Here is a 16,759-nt window from a genome sequence, read left to right as displayed (position 1 = left end):
TCAAGAGACACTGGTCACTTGATATGGAGGATGGGGGCGTGTCTGTGCCGAGGTGAATCGTATTGGTAGTAAGGAAGCGGCGCTTCCATGACGTCGCATTCCCTGGTTCAATGCAGCACTCAGAAGGACGAGCGCAATAGGCGGTAAGAAAGCATCTTTAGTGATGCGATACAATGGAAGGGGGTGTGCCTTTGGTGCGATTCATCTCATTGGTGGAGGGGAGTGACACTTGGATGATGTCACTCCCCCCGCCTACTTGTTATTCCCAGCGAGGCTCACAGGATGGGTTGATATACATGCCAGTCGCGCAGTACCCAGAAGGAAGCGCGTAATAGGCGTCAAGAAAGCATCATCAGTGATACGATAATATGTAAGGGGGTGTGCGATTCAATTCATTGGTGGAGAGGAGCAGCACTCGGCTGATGTCACTCCCCCCACCCACCTGCCAATCCTGGTGAAGCCCACAGGACGGGCTAATACATATGTCAATTGCAGCAACACAACTCGATTGGTGGAACCCAGATTTTGGGAGGGGATAGATAGTTTATTTAACCACCTCAGCCCCCATAGCTTAAACACCCTGAAAGACCAGGCCACTTTTTACACTTCTGACCTACACTACTTTTACCGTTTATTGCTCGGTCATGCAACTTACCACCCAAATGAATTTTACCTCCTTTTCTTCTCACTAATAGAGCTTTCATTTGGTGGTATTTCATTGCTGCTGACATTTTTACTTTTTTGTTATTAATCGAAATTTAACAATTTTTTTGCAAAAAAATGACATTTTTCACTTTCAGTTGTAAAATTTTGCAAAAAAAAACGAGATCCATATATAAATTTTGCTCAAAATTTATTGTTCTACATGTCTTTGATAAAAAAAAAATGTTTGGGTAAAAAAAAAAAATGGTTTGGGTAAAAGTTATAGCGTTTACAAACTATGGTACAAAAATGTGAATTTCCGCTTTTTGAAGCAGCTCTGACTTTCTGAGCACCTGTCATGTTTCCTGAGGTTCTACAATGCCCAGACAGTACAAACACCCCACAAATGACCCCATTTCGGAAAGTAGACACCCTAAGGTATTCGCTGATGGGCATAGTGAGTTCATAGAACTTTTTATTCTTTGTCACAAGTTAGCGGAAAATGATGATTTATTTTTATTTTATTTTTTTCTTACAAAGTCTCATATTCCACTAACTTGTGACAAAAAAATAAAAACTTCCATGAACTCACTATGCCCATCAGCGAATACCTTGGGATGTCTTCTTTCCAAAATGGGGTCACTTGTGGGGTAGTTATACTGCCCTGGCATTCTAGGGGCCCAAATGTGTGGTAAGGAGTTTGAAATCAAATTCTGTAAAAAATGGCTGGTGAAATCCGAAAGGTGCTCTTTGAATGTGGGCCCCTTTGCCCACCTAGGCTGCAAAAAAGTGTCACACATGTGGTATCTCCGTATTCAGGAGAAGTTGGGGAATGTGTTTTGGGGTGTCATTTTACATATACCCATGCTGGGTGAGATAAATATCTTGGTCAAATGCCAACTTTGTATAAAAAAATGGGAAAAGTTGTCTTTTGCCAAGATATTTCTCTCACCCAGCATGGGTATATGTAAAATGACACCCCAAAAAACATTCCCCAACTTCTCCTGAATACGGAGATACCACATGTGTGACACTTTTTTGCAGCCTAGGTGGGCAAAGGGGCCCACATTCCAAAGAGCACCTTTCGGATTTCACCGGCCATTTTTTACAGAATTTGATTTCAAACTCCTTACCACAAATTTGGGCCCCTAGAATGCCAGGGCAGTATAACTACCCCCACAAGTGACCCCATTTTGGAAAGAAGACATCCCAAGGTATTCGCTGATGGGCATAGTGAGTTCATGGAAGTTTTTATTTTTTGTCACAAGTTAGTGGAATATGAGACTTTGTAAGAAAAAAATAAATAATAATAAATCATCATTTTCCGCTAACTTGTGACAAAAAATATAAAATTCTAGGAACTCGCCATGCCCCTCACGGAATACCTTGGGGTGTCTTCTTTCCAAAATGGGGTCACTTGTGGGGTAGTTATACTGCCCTGGCATTTTCCAGGGGCCCTAATGTGTGGTAAGTAGGTAAATGACCTGTGAAATCCTAAAGGTACTCTTTGGAATGTGGGCCCCTTTGCCCACCTAGGCTGCAAAAAAGTGTAACACATGTGGTATCGCCGTATTCAGGAGAAGTTGGACAATGTGTTTTGGGGTGTCTTTTTACATATACTCATGCTGGGTGAGAGAAATATCTCGGCAAAAGACAACTTTTCCCATTTTTTTATACAAAGTTGGCATTTGACCGAGATATTTATCTCACCCAGCATGGGTATATGTAAAATGACACCCAAAAACACATTGCCCAACTTCTCCTGAGTACGGCGATACCAGATGTGTGACACTTTTTTGCAGCCTAGATGCGTAAAGGGGCCCACATTCCTTTTATGAGGGCATTTTTAGACATTTGGATCCCAGACTTCTTCTCACGCTTTAGGGCCCCTAAAATGCCAGGGCAGTATAAATACCCCACATGTGACCCCATTTTGGAAAGAAGACACCCCAAGGTATTCAATGAGGGGCATGGCCAGTTCATAGAAATTTTCATTTTTTTGCACAAGTTAGCGGAAATTGATTTTATTTTTTTTTTTCTCACAAAGTCTCCCTTTCCGCTAACTTGGGACAAAAATTTCAATCTTTCATGGACTCAATATGCCCCTCACGGAATACCTGGGGGTGTCTTCTTTCCGAAATGGGGTCACTTGTGGGGTATTTATACTGCCCTGGCATTCTAGGGGCCCTAAAGCGTGAGAAGAAGTCTGGAATATAAATGTCTAAAAAATTTTACGCATTTGGATTCCGTGAGGGGTATGGTGAGTTCATGTGAGATTTTATTTTTTGACACAAGTTAGTGGAATATGAGACTTTGTAAGAAAAAAAAAAATAATTTCCGCTAACTTGGGCCAAAAAAATGTCTGAATGGAGCCTTACAGAGGAGTGATCAATGACAGGGGGGTGATCAATGACAGGGGGGTGATCACGGAGTCTATATGGGGTGATCACCCCCCTGTCATTGATCACCCCCCTATAAGGCTCCATTCAGACGTCCGTATGTGTTTTGCGGATCCGATCCATGTATCCGTGGATCCGTAAAAATCATACGGACATCTGAATGCAGCCTGACAGGGGGGTGATCAATGACAGGGGGGTGATCAGGGAGTCTATATGGGGTGATCAGCACAGTCATTGATCACGCCCCTGTAAGGCTCCATTCAGACGTCCGTATGCGTTTTGAGGATCGATCCATCTATCAGTGGATCCGTAAAAATCATGCGGACATCTGAATGGAGCTTTACAGGGGGGTGATCAATGACAGGGGGGGAATCAATGACAGGGGGGTGATCAGGGAGTCTATATGGGGTGATCACCACAGTCATTGATCACGCCCCTGTAAGGCTCCATTCAGACGTCCGTATGTGTTTTGCGGATCCGATCCATCTATCAGTGGATCCGTAAAAATCATGCGGACATCTGAATGGAGCTTTACAGGGGGGGTGATCAATGACAGGGGGGTAATCAATGACAGGGGGTGATCAGGGAGTCTATATGGGGTGATCACCACAGTCATTGATCACGCCCCTGTAAGGCTCCATTCAGACGTCCGTATGTGTTTTGCGGATCCGATCCATCTATCCGTGGATCGTAAAAATCATGCGGACATCTGAATGGAGCTTTACAGGGGGGTGATCAATGACAGGGGGGTAATCAATGACAGGGGGGTGATCAGGGAGTCTATATGGGGTGATCACCACAGTCATTGATCACGCCCCTGTAAGGCTCCATTCAGATGTCCGTATGTGTTTTGCGATCCGATCCATCTATCAGTGGATCCGTAAAAATCATGCGGACATCTGAATGGAGCTTTACAGGGGGGTGATCAATGACAGGGGGGTAATCAATGACAGGGGGGTGATCAGGGAGTCTATATGGGGTGATCACCACAGTCATTCATCACGCCCCTGTAAGGCTCCATTCAGACGTCCGTATGCGTTTTGCGGATGCGATCCATCTATCAGTGGATCCGTAAAAATCATGTGGACATCTGAATGGAGCTTTACAGGGGGGGTAATCAATGACAGGGGGGTGATCAGGGAGTCTATATGGGGTGATCAGTGGTTGATAAGGGGTTAATAAGTGACAGGGGGGGGGTGTAGTGTAGTGTAATGGTGTTTGGTGCTACTTTACTGAGCCACCTGTGTCCTCTGGTGGTCGATCCAAACAAAGGGGACCACCAGAGGACCAGGTAGCAGGTATATTAGACGCTGTTATCAAAACAGCGTCTAATATACCTGTTAGGGGTTAAAAAAAATCACATCTCCAGCCTGCCAGCGAACGATTCGCCGCTGGCAGGCTGGAGATCCACTCTCTTACCTTCTGATCCTGTGAACGCGCGCGCCTATGTCGCGCGTTCACAGGAAATCTCGCGTCTCGCGAGAGGACGCGCCGGCGCGTCCACCCAGAAGAGCAGGGCCGCCGCAAAGACGCAATCCTGCGTACGGCGGTCCTGAGGAGGTTAAGCAGGCGAAATAGAGCGTGTCACGCTATTACCCCAACTCCCCTGACGAAGCCGCAACGCGAAACATGTCGGGTGGGGTAGTGACAATCTACAATTTTTTAGACAGGTTGCAGTATAGGGCAAGATCCACAACCAGCAGAGTCGCAATCATTGTCCAGCTCAATGCATATTGTGCAAATGTTCGGAGGCAAACTGCCTGATCTCCAGGCAATGTTCGAACTGCCTGATCTCCCAGCGTGTGAGATGTGTGAATGAATGATGGATGTCTGTCGCATAGGGATATAGGAATACATCTCATCTAGTTACAATAGAAACTCCTATACTTAGGACCTATAGGGACACCAAATAATTCACCATTGAAAACACACCTGCTAACCTGTGGTGATACATGCACACAGTATCCATGAGGATAACCACCTCTTAAATAGAATGTAGAGCAAGCGACAGCGGCCCAAAAAAGACGTAAATTAACTGACTTAGCCCGTAACTGCAACCTGATATTTTTAAATTACCTTGTAGTATTGGTTTCTCTGAGTATTTGTTTTAAAAGTAAATAATAAAGGTTAAAGTTTTAACATATAGATAGGACCCCTAAAAGGAGTTTTTGGTCAGGTGACCGTGGTTTGATTTACAATCTCCTGAGGGCCCTATAGGGACATAAATCTGGTTGCCTGTATCACAATGACACTTCCCGTATTCAGTATACTGGGTGTATTTATTAGTATCTGCTCTTATTCTGTATATATGGACACTGCACAGTACAACTTCTCTTATCCTGTATACTAGGTGTAATTCTCAGTATCTGCTCATATTCTGTATATATGGACCACTTCTCCTGTCCTGTATACTGGGTGTAATCCTCAGTATCTGCTTATATTTTGTATTTATGGGCACTGCAGTACCACTTCATCTGTCCTGTATACTGGGTGTAATTCTCAGTATCTGCTCTTATTTTGTATATTCGGACACTACACAGTACCACTTCTCTTATCCTGTATATTAGGTGTAATTCTCAGTATCTGCTCATATTCTGTATATATGGACACTGCACTGTACCACTTTTCTTGCCCTGTATATTAGGTGTAATACTCAGTATCTGCTTGTATTCTGTAAATATGGACACTGCACAGTACCACTTCTCCTGTCCTGTATACTAGGTGTAAGCCTTAGTATCTGCTCTTATTCTGTATATATGGACACTGCACAGTACCACTTCTCTTGTCCTGTATACTGGGTGTAGGGTCCATTCACACGTCCACAATTTCGTTCCACATTTTGCGGAACGGAATTGCGGACCCATTCATTCCCTATGGGGCAGCACAATGTGCTGCCCGGACACAGATTGAAGATCCGCAATTGCGGACAAGAACTAGGCATATTCTATTAGTGCCGGCAATGTGCGGTCCGCAAAATGCCGGAACGCACATTGCCGCTTTCCGTGTTTTGCGGATCCGCGGCTCCGTGGATCCGCAAAATAAGTTGCGGACGGTGTGAGTGGAGAGCCTAATACTCAGTATCTCTATACTGTATATGTACTGTATTTGGGTGCCGGCGTGTAGCGTTTTGCGCCGGTCGCTCCGCAACAAAGTTATCAAAGTCATTTTCAAAGGTAGATTTGTAAATCCCAACAGGCTAATAAAGTTGGTATAGGGCACACAGTTTTAACATTGCAAGTAATCCTGTTCTTAATAGCACATAGTTTGGTAATTTCAGAATCCAGTTCGGATCCTGTTCGTGATGCCAATTGGAATGCAACAAGCCCCCCGGTGGAGCGTCTGGGTATCCCTTGCCCCTTAGGAGGTTTCTACGAAATATGTCCCTCTTATAGAGCAAGTTATCGTGACGCCAGTTGCAGTTAAGCAACGAGGACATGGAGTCCCCTTTGTAGATGGTAGTGTGGGTACCCAGGTGTAGGATTGCCAGTGTGGTGTAGAGTGGCCTACAGTCTCTCTGAAGGTGTTATAGGCACGTGTCACGGTGCTCTACATGGATATCCTTGGATCCATATGTGGTGCCGAAGCAGTGCAAAAAGGGATGAATAACTTGGATGATGAAGTGAGTAGAATAAACGGAGTCCAGACTTGGTATTAACGTTGAACACAGCTTTACTTGGTATAAACGGTATCCAAACAGTTTCAAAACGGTATCTTGGTCATCAGCAGATATTGGCTTAACTCTGGCAGGCAAACACTTCTGCAACAATCTTAGCTCTGCTATGCTGTAGCTTCCTCAGCTCTGCTATGTTAGCTAGAGTGAATAGGAAATTTTCCTCTTCTGCTGGAACTTAGCTTTAGCTGTAGTCTGTCTCTTACTTTAATCCTAGGAATTTCTTCATAGCTTCAAGCTTACTTGGCTTGGATATAGGCAATGCAAGCCCAGGAGGGGACAAGCAACCTTGTAGAACTTTTGTAGGCAGGGCCTGCAGGCCCAGCAGAGCAGACAATGCTCTGCTGGCCGACATACAACCTCTCCCCTAGGAGGGTAGATGAGAGACTGACTCACTAACACTAAACTCCTCCCTCTCTAGAGAGGGCTGAAAGGAACTGGAAGGTTCCTCTTCAGGGAATCTATCACACTGCCAATGTTGCTGCCAGGCAATGTGAACTACGCAATTGCATGAACATGAACAGTTTCACAAGAATAAATATGCACATTATACAGGGATGACATAAAATATATTTGGATGACATAAATTACCAGATTAGAGACAGTAGTAAGGTGCAAAAGAGTGGCACTCTGGGTCATTACATATATATGGACACTGCACAGTATGCCTTCTCTTCTCCGGTATGCTAGGTGTAATACTCAGTATCTGCTCGTATTATGTATATATGGACACTGCACAGTACCACTTCACTTGTCCTGTATAATAAGTGTAATTCTCAGTATCTGCTTTTATTCTGTGTATATGAATGCTGCACAGTGCTACTTCTCTTTATACTGGGTTTAATTCTCAGTATATCCTCTCTTTCTGTATATATTGACACTGTACAGTACCACTTCTCTTGTCCTGTATACTAGGTGTAATACTCAGTATCTGGACGTATTCTGTATATATGGACACTGCACAGTACCACTTCTCTTATCCTATATACTAGGTGTAATACTCAGTATCTGCTTGTTTTCTGTATACAAGCAGATACTGAGTATTACACCTAATATACAGGACACTTCTCTTGTCCTGTATACTAGGTGTAATACTCAGTATCTGCTCGTATTATGTATATATGGACACTGTACAGTACCATTTCCCTTGTCCTGTATACTGGGTGTAATTCTCAGTATCTGCTTTTATTCTGTGTATATGAATGCTGCACAGTGCCACTTCACTTTATACTGGGTTTTAATTCTCAGTATCTCCTCTCTTTCTGTATATATGGACACTGTACAGTACCACTTCTCTTATCCTATGTACTAGGTGTAATACTCAGTATCTGCTTGTATTCTGTATATATTTACACTACACAGTACCACTTCTCTTATCCTATGTACTAGGTATAATACTCAGTATCTGCTTGTATTCTGTATATATTTACACTACACAGTACCACTTCTCTTGTCCTGTATACTAGGTGTAATACTCAGTATCCTGCACGTATTCTGTATATATGGACACTAACACAGTACCACTTCTTCTGTCCTGTATACTGGGTGTAATACCAGTATCTGCTCGTATTCTGATATATGGACACTGCACAGCATCATGTCAATTATCAGTAAATTTACAGATAGTTCACAGCCAGTTTTATTTTTCTGCTTTTCCGTGTCCCTATCTCAATTATGAAGATGATTTGGTATAAATGTGAACAGAGATGAATATTGGATATTAACATAGTAAAGATAGTAACATAGTACATAAGGCCGAAAAAAGACATTTGTCCATCCAGTTCGGCCTGTCATCCTGCAAGTTGATCCAGAGGAAGGCAAAAAAAACTGTGAGGGTAGAACCAATTTTCTCACTTTAGGGGAATAAAAAATTCCTTCCCGACTCCAATCAGGCAATCAGAATAACTCCCCTGGATCAACGACCCCTCTCTAGTAGCTATAGCCTGTAATATTATTACATTCCAGAAATACATCCAGGCCCCTCTTGAATTCCTTTATTGTACTCACCATCACCACCTCCTCAGGCAGAGAGTTCCATAGAATCCTTTTCTATGTTTGGTGTACAAACCTTCTTTTCCTCCAAACGCAGAGGATGTCCCCTCGTCACAGTCACAGTCCTGGGGATAAATAGATGATGGGATAGATCTCTGTACTGACCCCTGATATATTTATACATAGTAATTAGATAGTCGTCTTTTTTCTAACGTGAATAACCCTAATTTTGATAATCTTTCAGGGTACTGTATTTTCCCCATTCCAGTTATTACTTTAGTTGCCCTCCTCTGGACCCTCTCCAGCTCTGCTATGTCTGCCTTGTTTCACTGGAGCCCAGAACTGTACACAGTAATCTCCATGTGTGGTCTGACTAATGATTTGTAAAGTAGTAGGAATATGTTCTCATCACGGGCATCTATGCCCCTTTTGATCAACCCATTATCTTATTGGCCTGGCAGCAGCTGCCTGACACTGGGTTTTGCAGCTTAGGCTCTGTCACACTTGCGTTGTCCGGATCCGGCGTGTACTCTCCACTTGCCGAATTACACTCCGATCCGGAAAACGCAAGTGTACTGAAAGCATTTGAAGACGGAACCGTCTTCCAAATGCTTTCAGTGTTACTATGGCACCCAGGACGCTATTAAAGTCCTGGTTGCCATAGTAGGAGCGGGAGCGGGGGAGCAGTATACTTACAAGTCCGTGCGGCTCCCGGGGCGCTCCAGAATGACGTCAGAGCGCCCCATGCGCATGGATGACGTGATCCATGCGATCACGTGATCCATGCGCTTGGGGCGCCCTGACGTCACTCTGGAGCGCCCGGGGAGCCGCACGACGGTAAGTACACTGCTCCCCCGCTCCCCGCTACACTTACCATGGCTGTCGAGGACTTTAGCGTCCCGGCAGTCCATGGTAACCACTCTGAAAAAGCTAAATGTCGGGCTCCGGCAATGCGCCGAAACGACGTTTAGCTTAAGGCCGGATCCGATCAATGCCTTCCAATGGGCATTAATTCCGGATCCGGCCTTGCGGCAAGTGTTCCGGATTTTTGGCCGGAGCAAAAAGCGCAGCATGCTGCGGTATTTTCTTCCGGCCACCAAACGTTCCGTACCGAACTGAAGACATCCTGATGCATCCTGAACGGATTACTCTCCATTCAGAATGCATTAGGATAAGTCCTGATCAGGATTCTTCCGGCATAGAGCCCCGACGACGGAACTCTATGCCGGAAGACAATAACGCAGGTGTGAAAGAGCCCTTAGTTTGCTGTTTATTAAAATTCCTAGATCCTTTTCCATGTCAGTGTTACCGAGTGTTTTACCATTTAGTATGTACGGGTGACTTGCATTATCCTTCCCATGTGCATAACTTTACATTTGTCAGTGTTAAACCTCATCTGCCACTTATCTGCCCAAGACTGCAATCTATCCAGATCCCTCTGTAGTAGTATACTGTCCTCTTCAGTGTTAATTATTATTAATTATTATTAATTGTCTTTCTATGATTTCTTATGTTCGTCTGTTTACTACAGAAAGTAAAGAGCAGAAGCTTAAAATGTGATCATATGATGAGAACAGCGAGATCCAGCCCTGAGCACATGTTAGTCAGTGGAAATAAAACCAGGCACACAACGATATAGGGGGAAATAGAGAATTTTATTTCATTGATAATCTTATTAATGATGGGACAGATGTTTTGATGTAAATTCCAAATCAAAGTCAAGGATGTGTTTACATCCATTGATCTTTTATTGATTCCGGGGAAGGCAAAAAAAAAACCTATAGGGGGGAAAATTCCTTCCCGACTCCGCTTAGGGCAGTCAGACTATTTCCTTGATCAGAAATTATTAATCCAGAGGAAGGCTAAAAAACATCACTGAGCTCAGCCATCAGCTTCTAATGAGGAAAAATTCCTTCCCGACTCCATGCATGCAGTCAGATTAGTCCCAGAATCAATTACTAAATAATCTGTCCACAAGGGGCTGGCCAAATTGTACTTTGAATTAGGGTGAATGGCTGAATTGGGGGAGGGCAACTGTGTTGATCCAGAAGATAGGAGAGAAAAAAAACCCTTTATGACATCTGTCAATCTGTCCTAATCTAAGGGGAAAAACACTCCTTCCAGACTGCAAATAAAGCAGTGGGAAAATAGTCCCTGGATCAAATGCCCGTACACAGTACTCACATCTCCAGTGGGATTGTCTCCAGTATCCAGTCTTTCCTATCCTGTTATGGTCCTTCATACTGTGGTATATATGACAGGATGGATCAATACAATATCTGGATTTACACAAATGTTTAATGCCCATGAAATTGAGCTTCACATTTGGAGCAACTCCTAAATCTTGAATCATTAGTAAATTTATACAACTGTATAGGAACACTGCTTATTTCCATCTATATACCTGGATCTGTTCTTCTGTCCATGCCATTGATCTCTCCAGGGGCTCAGGAGGACATCTTGCTCTGGTGACATTAGAGCTGGGTGGAGGGTTTTACCAGGTGACGAATGAAAACCCTCTGAAAATGGCCTGATGTTTCAGTGGCAATCGTCGCTTCTTGCCGCTGCTGCCGTCCATTCTGTCCAGGTTTGAATCGTCTGGAACAGCGTTGAGGTATAGATGGCTACAAGAAAAATAAATAGATATAAATGAGGATATGGTCATCACAATTGTTCACAGACCTAATAAGCTTATGCTGGAATATTTCCACATGTAATATAATTACCTTATGTACTCATCCCCCACCATAATAAGATATGATTTTTCTGTAGGAGTATAAAGCATATTAAATTCCATATTAGGGTAGTTGCCTGCACTCGTTACTGGGGGTCGCAGCCAACCAGTTTATTTAAGAATTATTTGTTACAAATATAATTATGACTTTACCTTACAAAATACATTCAAGGTGCGAACTACTAAAAACACATAAAAGCTCTGTATGCTGACATGCATTACTGGAGTTGAAGTTCAGTGGCCCAATCCCGAAACCACCATGTCCTGTGAAGATTGCTACTGCTTGAAGGCTCAGCCCCCCTCCTTATTACCTGCCAACATGTCCACCTATCAAGCCCCTGACATTCAGAATCATATACCGTGTATGAAGTGTATCTACAGCATGGTAGACTTTCTGTTTCTGTACTTACTACAGGGATGTGTGGTGGTGGCATCTGAAGGGCTTCCACAGAGACCCAGTCAATATACTGGAAGAAATGATGGCCTCGGATGTTACCGTGGACTCCGAAGCGCTTGGCAGGATCTCTCTGGAGGAGCTGAAAATGAGAAAGGTAATGATAACTTAGTGACTATAACGACCTTTGAGCACAATGACCAATCACATTCCTGATCTTACATTTTCAGGGGAAAGCTGGGAAATGAAATCTCCACTTTTATCTTGCGCTAGTTTTGATAAGGCCGCATGCACACGACCATGGTATGTTTTGTGGTCCGCATATCGCGGATCCACAAAACACGGATGGCGTCCATGCGCATCCTGCAATTTGCAGAATGGCACGGACAGCTTTCAATATAAATGCCTATTCTTGTCCGCAAAGCGCGGACAAGAATAGGACATGTTATATTTTTTTAGCGGGGCCACGGTACGGAACAACGCATGCAGACAGCACACGGAGTGCTGTCCGCATCTATTGCAGCCCCATTGAAGTGAATAGGTCCGCATCCGAGCCGCCAAAATTGCGGCTCGGATGCGGACCAAAACAACGGCCATGTGCATGAGGCCTAAATTTGATAATGTTTATTCTGTCTGAATGCTGGACTCGGGCTGTAGTGTCAGCAATGGGAGATTTTAGAAATCTGTGGCTACTTGTTAAATAAGCTCAGAGGGGTGGACTGAGTGTGTAGACTTGTCCTCAGGACATTAACTACCAGACTCGTACTTTGAAGGGAAACTCATATTCCAACTATCCAATGGGTAATTTATTCCCAAAAATGTTACCATAAGAAAATGACTATAATGTCTGCCTCAGTGCTGGTAAAAATAGCAGCTCATGCTGCTCCTATATAACCAGGCTCCGGACCTGGACTCTCGTCAGAGATTGTGCTATTGCTAAGTCTGTGTTGGATCTCGTCAGGTTGTGGCTCCAAGGGTGACTCCTCAGCATCCTCTGTTGTGGAGACCAGTATTGTCACCTTGTATACTACAGAAGTCCTGGTTGTGTATTGTTATCCAGCGAGCAGCACCTCTGAGGGGGGACCTCTCCTAAACACTACAGTGGTGAGCAGGGGCGTAACTAGAAGTGACTGGGCCCCACAGCAAATATTTGTAAGGGCCCCTCCAGCGCGCTTCGCACCTCCCTCCTCCTGTGTAAACCCCACTCCTTTGGCACAGTGTAGCGGTATACTGTATATTGTGTGGCACAGTAGATGCTATATGTGTATAACATAAACATATTTCATATGAAAACTTACAGTTACTTGACCCTTGGGGATCTCGGACACCACTTCAACACTTGGCCGGGGGCTCGGCGGAGCTGATGTTGTGCTTTATCCTAATGAGAAAGATTTCATAATAAGGATTTGGAGAAGGGGCAGAGGGATAGCAGAGCAGGGAGAGGCTGGTGCTGCTACTAGGGGGTCATACCATGGGGGAGTAATAAAGCCCACTATAATGCCCCCCCCCCCCCAGTAGTAATAATTCTCCTTATAATGTGACAGTGCAAAAATACCCCCTTGTAATGCCCCCAGTTGAGCTAATGTCCCCATAGTGCCCCCATAATGTCCCAGTATAAAATACCCCTATATAGTGCCCCCAGTAAATTCCCCCATAGTGCTCCTCTCCCCCCTTCCTGCTAGTGCCCCCCATAATGTACCAGTATAAAATGCCCCATATATAGTGCCCCAGTAGATGCCCCTCAGTGTCCGGCCTCTGATAGGCTGCCGGCCTAGTGTCCCCCATAATGCCCCCCAATAATGTGCCAGTAAGTGTCCCCATAGATGCCCCCCCCCATCATGTGCCAGTATCCAGTGCCTCTCTCCTCCCCCCACATGTCCCAGTATCATAGTGCCATCTCCCCCCCCAATGTGCCAGTATCAAGTGCCTCTCTCCTTCCCACCCCCCATGTGCCAGTATCATAGTGCCAAACCCCCCCATGTGCCAGTATCAAGTGCCTCTTTCTTCCCCCCCATGTCCCAGTATCATAGTGCCATCTCCCCCCCAAAAAAGTGCCAGTATCAAGTGCCTCTCTCCCCCCCATGTGCCAGTATCATAGTGCCAAACCCACCCATGTGCCAGTATCAAGTGCCAACCCCCCCCACATGCCAGTATCAAGTGCCTCTCTCCTCCCCCCCATGTCCTAGTATCATAGTGCCATCTCCCCCCCCCACAAAAAAAAGTGCCAGTATCAAGTGCCTTTCCCCCCCCCCCCCCATGTGCCAGTATCAGGTGCCAACCCCTCTCCCCCCCATGTGCCAGTATCAGGTGCCTCCCCCCCCCCAGGTGCCAGTATCAGGTGCCAACCCCCCTCCCCCCCCAGGTGTCAGTATCAAGTGCCTCTCTCCTCCCCCCATGTCCCAGTATCATAGTGCCATCTCCCCCCCCCACAAAAAAAGTGCCAGTATCAAGTGCCTCCCTCCCCCCCCCCCCCCCATGTGCCAGTATCAGGTTCCAACCCCCCCAGGTGCCAGTATCAGGTGCCAACCCCTCTCCCCCCCCCATGTGCCAGTATCAGGTGCCTCTCTCCCCCCCATGTGCCAGTATCAGGTGCCAACCCCCCCTTCCCCCCATGTGCCAGTATCAAGTGCCCCCCGCTCCCCCCATGGTAGTAACAGTCGGGTATTAAAAAAAATAATAAACACTTCTACTTACCTCCATGTCAGCGATGCGATGCAGCCTCTTCCTGTGTCCCGCCCTGTATGTCCATATATGGAGTCAGTGCTTGTATTTCAGAAAAGTTTCTGCTGGGATTCGAACCCACGACCTTCTGTATCAGAGGCAAAGCACCTAACCACAAGACCATAAGAGCTGCCTTGCTGCTGACTGAAAAAATATGAGACTTCTACTGTTTCTTCTCTTTCTTCCCCCCCATGTCCCAGTATCATAGTGCCATCTCTCCCCCAAAAAAGTGCCAGTATCAAGTGCCTCTCTCCCCCCCATGTGCCAGTATCATAGTGCCAAACCCACCCATGTGCCAGTATCAAGTGCCAACCCCCCCCCCCACATGCCAGTATCAAGTGCCTCTCTCCTCCCCCCCATGTCCCAGTATCATAGTGCCATCTCCCCCCCCACAAAAAAAGTGCCAGTATCAAGTGCCTCTCTCCCCCCCCCCATGTGCCAGTATCAGGTGCCAACCCCTCCCCCCCCCATGTGCCAGTATCAGGTGCCTCCCCCCCCCCCCCAGGTGCCAGTATCAGGTGCCAACCCCCCTCCCCCCCCAGGTGTCAGTATCAAGTGCCTCTCTCCTCCCCCCATGTCCCAGTATCATAGTGCCATCTCCCCCCCCACAAAAAAAGTGCCAGTATCAAGTGCCTCTCTCCCCCCCCCCCCATGTGCCAGTATCAGGTTCCACCCCCCCAGGTGCCAGTATCAGGTGCCAACCCCTCTCCCCCCCCCCCCATGTGCCAGTATCAGGTGCCTCTCTCCCCCCCATGTGCCAGTATCAGGTGCCAACCCCCCCAAGGTGCCAGTATCAGGTGCCAACCCCCCTTCCCCCCATGTGCCAGTATCAAGTGCCCCCCGTTCCCCCCATGGTAGTAACAGTCGGGTATTAAAAAAAATAATAAACACTTCTACTTACCTCCATGTCAGCGATGCAGCCTCTTCCTGTGTCCCGCCCTGTATGTCCATATATGAAGTCAGTGCTTGTATTTCAGAAAAGTTTCTGCTGGGATTCGAACCCACGACCTTCTGTATCAGAGGCAAAGCACCTAACCACAAGACCATAAGAGCTGCCTTGCTGCTGACTGAAAAAATATGAGACTTCTACTGTTATAGCTGGCTAAGTGTACATCTATACACATGACTGCTGCTCATATAAAGAGATATAGCAGAGCTGAGTGTGCTGGGAAGGCTGTCATATAGAGATATAGCAGTGCTGGCAGGGGCGTAGCTAGAAATGACTGGGCCCCATAGCAAAAAAATTGATGGGCCCCCCCTCCTGGATCTCCCACCCCCACATACCTATCGGACCTCCCATCCCTTCCAGAGCTCCCACCCCAACATCCCCACACCCCTCCCTAGATTCCCCTCAGTGTCATCCACATATCCCCCCTCAGTGTCATCCACAGATCCCCCCTCAGTGTCATCCACAGATCCCCACTCAGTGTCATCCACAGATCCCCACTCAGTGTCATCCACAGATCCCCCCTGTGTGATCCACAGATCCCCCTCAGTGTCATCCACAGATCCCCCTCAGTGTCATCCACAGATCCCCCCCTCAGTGTCATCCACAGATCCCCCCCTCAGTGTCATCCACAGATGCCCCTTCTCACTGTCATCCACAGATGCCCCCCCTCACTGTCATCCACAGACCCCCCCCCCCTCAGTGTCATCCACAGATCCCCCCTCAGTGTCATCCACAGATGCCCCCCCTCAGTGTCATCCACAGATCCCCCCCTCAGTGTCATCCACAGATCCCCCCTCAGTGTCATCCACAGATCCCCCCTCAGTGTCATCCACAGATCCCCCCTCAGTGTCATCCACAGATCCCCCCTCAGTGTCATCCACAGATCCCCCCTCAGTGTCATCCACAGATGCCCCCAGTGTCTTCCACAGATCCCCCCCCCCTCAGTGTCATCCACAGATCCCTCCTCAGTGTAATCCACAGATATCCCCCCCTCAGTGTCATCCACAGATATCCCCCTCAGTGTCATCCACAGATATTCCCCCCCTCAGTGTCATCCACAGATATACCCCCCTCAGTGTCATCCACAGATACACCCGCCTCAATGTCATCCACAGATACACCCCCCCCCCCTCAGTGTCATCCACAGATACACCCCCCCTCAGTGTCATCCACAGATACACCCCCCCTCAGTGTCATCCACAGATACACCCCCCCTCAGTGTCATCCACAGATACACCCCCCTCAGTGTCATCCACAG

The sequence above is a fragment of the Bufo bufo genome, chromosome 8 (genome assembly GCF_905171765.1).
Source record: "Bufo bufo chromosome 8, aBufBuf1.1, whole genome shotgun sequence".
NCBI classification, from domain to species: domain Eukaryota; kingdom Metazoa; phylum Chordata; class Amphibia; order Anura; family Bufonidae; genus Bufo; species Bufo bufo.
The sequence above is the reverse complement of the archived record's forward strand: the minus strand, read 5'-3'. Positions refer to the sequence as shown.